A 2,500-nucleotide genomic window follows, 5' to 3' on the forward strand; every position below is an offset into this window, starting at 1 on the left:
TCCATGGTGTGATCGCAAGAGGCAGGGCGGCTGTTGTGAGGACGTCGAGACAGTGCTGAGCTTTAAGGAAAGGAAACGAGTCTGGGATTACTTGAGAGGTATTATCGGGAATAACGTCTTTGGGAAAATACAGGCTTTGGGGCGAGTGAGAGAAAGAATTGCGTTTATCTGGTCGAAAAAGGGCAGGGAAGGGTTAATGAATGTGTGAGTGAAAGAATTGCGTTTATCTGCCAGGGTTTGGTTAAAAAAGGGGCAGCGAAAACGAATGAAACTTGGACAACAATCGATGGGACGATAATCTCGATAAGCTATCGTTTTAAGAGGCGCGAAATAATACTATGAAGAAGGCAGAGGGAAGGAGGGGAAGAGGGAGGGAGGAAAGGAGGAAGTTAGGGGGGAAGAAGGAAAGAAAGGGAAGGTAGCATGGAAAAAAGGAATAATATGCCTACAAGGCATCACATCAAAATGACATAGCAAGGACATCTTCGACAGCGTATTATCCGAGAGAGAGAGAGATAGAGATAGAGATAGAGATAGAGATAGATAGATAGATAGATAGATAGATAGATAGATAGATAGATAAATAGAGAGAGAGAGAGAGAGAGAGAGAGAGAGAGAGAGAGAGAGAGAGAGAGAGAGAGAGAGAGAGAGAAAGAGTATGAAAGAGAGAAGAGCGAGAGAGAGAAAGAAAGAGAGAGAGAGAGAGAAAGAGAGAGAGAGAGAGAGAGAGAGAGAGAGAGAGAGAGAGAGAGAGAGAGAGAGAGAGAGAGAGAGAGAGAGCAGAAAGAGAGAGAGAGCAAAAGAGAGAGAGCGAGCGAGCGAGCGAGCGAGCGAGCGAGAGAGAGAAGAGAGAGAGAGAGAGAGAGAGAGAGAGAGAGAGAGAGAGAGAGAGAGAGAGAGAGAGAGAGAAAGAGAGAGAGAAAGAGAGAGAGAGAGAGAGAGAGAGAGAGAGAGAGAAAGAGAGAGAGAGAGAGAGAGAGAGAGAGAGAGAGAGAGAGAGAGAGAGAGAGAGAGAGACAGACAGACAGACAGACAGACAGACAGATAGATCGATCGGTAGATAGATTTAAGGAAGAGCTTTCCTAGACATAGATATCCTTTCAACTAACATTGTGTCTGAAGGGAGTTCCCTTTGTCATAAGATGGTCTAACGTAAATATTTGTATATACCTTGATGGGTAGACGCCATACATTAGCCTTTACAACTGCAATACATTTTTCACATATATTATCCATTATGTATATATATATATATATATATATATATATATATATATATATATATATATATTAAAATTTAATCGTACAATATCATTTTCATTTACAATATCCGAGTTCTCTGTTTTATTAACAGTGTCCTAGTTATACAAATTATCCTTTTTATTTATATTACCTATTTTATTTACGATATTCATTTCATTTATGTAATAATTGTTATTCAAATTAGGCTTTTTATTTAGATTACCTTTTCTTATTTACATTATCCTCTTTATTTAAATAATTGATTTTATATGCACTATCCTTTTTTATATACATAATCCTTCTTATTTGAATTATTCTTGTTTATATAGTTTCCTTTTTATATACACTATCCATTTTATTTGCATTTCCTTTTTATTAAAATTATCCCCTTTACAGTTTCTTTTTTATATACATCATCCTTTTTACACAGTTTCCTTTTTATAAACATTATCCTCACTTCTTCCTCCCTCGAATGCAGACGAAACCAGGCAAATTCACCAAAATGTTACCTCTCCCCCCTCCCCCCCTCACCGCATCCGCCCGTGAGAGATAAACATCCACGAACGAAGTGAAAATGACATGACGTCACTCCCTTCCTGCCCTCACCTCTCCAACCCGACACCTCGTCCCCTTCCTTTTTAAAAATTCACTTCAAAATGAGGTTTAAATATTCTCGGCGCGCGGGAAGCGAGTAGCGCCGACGATTATGCCCCTTCGCAGCCCCCTCCTCTCTCGTGGTCGGCGCGATGCCAGCGGAGGATCTAATCTGAAACACGTCAGTCACCTCAAGTACCTGGTGACGTCATGAGTAAGACCCGCCGTCGGTCGCTAGTGGTAACTCGTGGCTTCTTGTTGCTAGATCACGTGTGTCAAAGGCGTTTCGGTCGCGAGAGGTTGATGCCTTTTCGGATGTGAGAGAGGGGGGGGAGGGGGGAAGGTGGAAGAGGATGGGAAGGGAGGGAGGGAGTGAGGGAAGGAAGGGTGGATGGGAAGGGAGGGGGAGGAGGGGAAGGGAGGGAGGGAGGATGGGAGGAAAAGGGACAGACAAACAGATAGACAAAGAGAAAGACAAATAAAAAGAAACAATCAGATAGACAGGCAGACAAAGAGAAAGACAGATAGAAAGATAGACAAAATGGCAGACAAGCAGACGAAAGAGAAAGATAGACATAACCAGACAGACAATGAGAGATAGAAAAAAACGACAAACAGACAGAATTTTCATACCCAAAATAATTTCTATCTTCCAACTTTATAC

The sequence above is a fragment of the Penaeus vannamei genome, unplaced genomic scaffold (genome assembly GCF_042767895.1).
Source record: "Penaeus vannamei isolate JL-2024 unplaced genomic scaffold, ASM4276789v1 unanchor354, whole genome shotgun sequence".
NCBI lineage: Eukaryota > Metazoa > Arthropoda > Malacostraca > Decapoda > Penaeidae > Penaeus > Penaeus vannamei.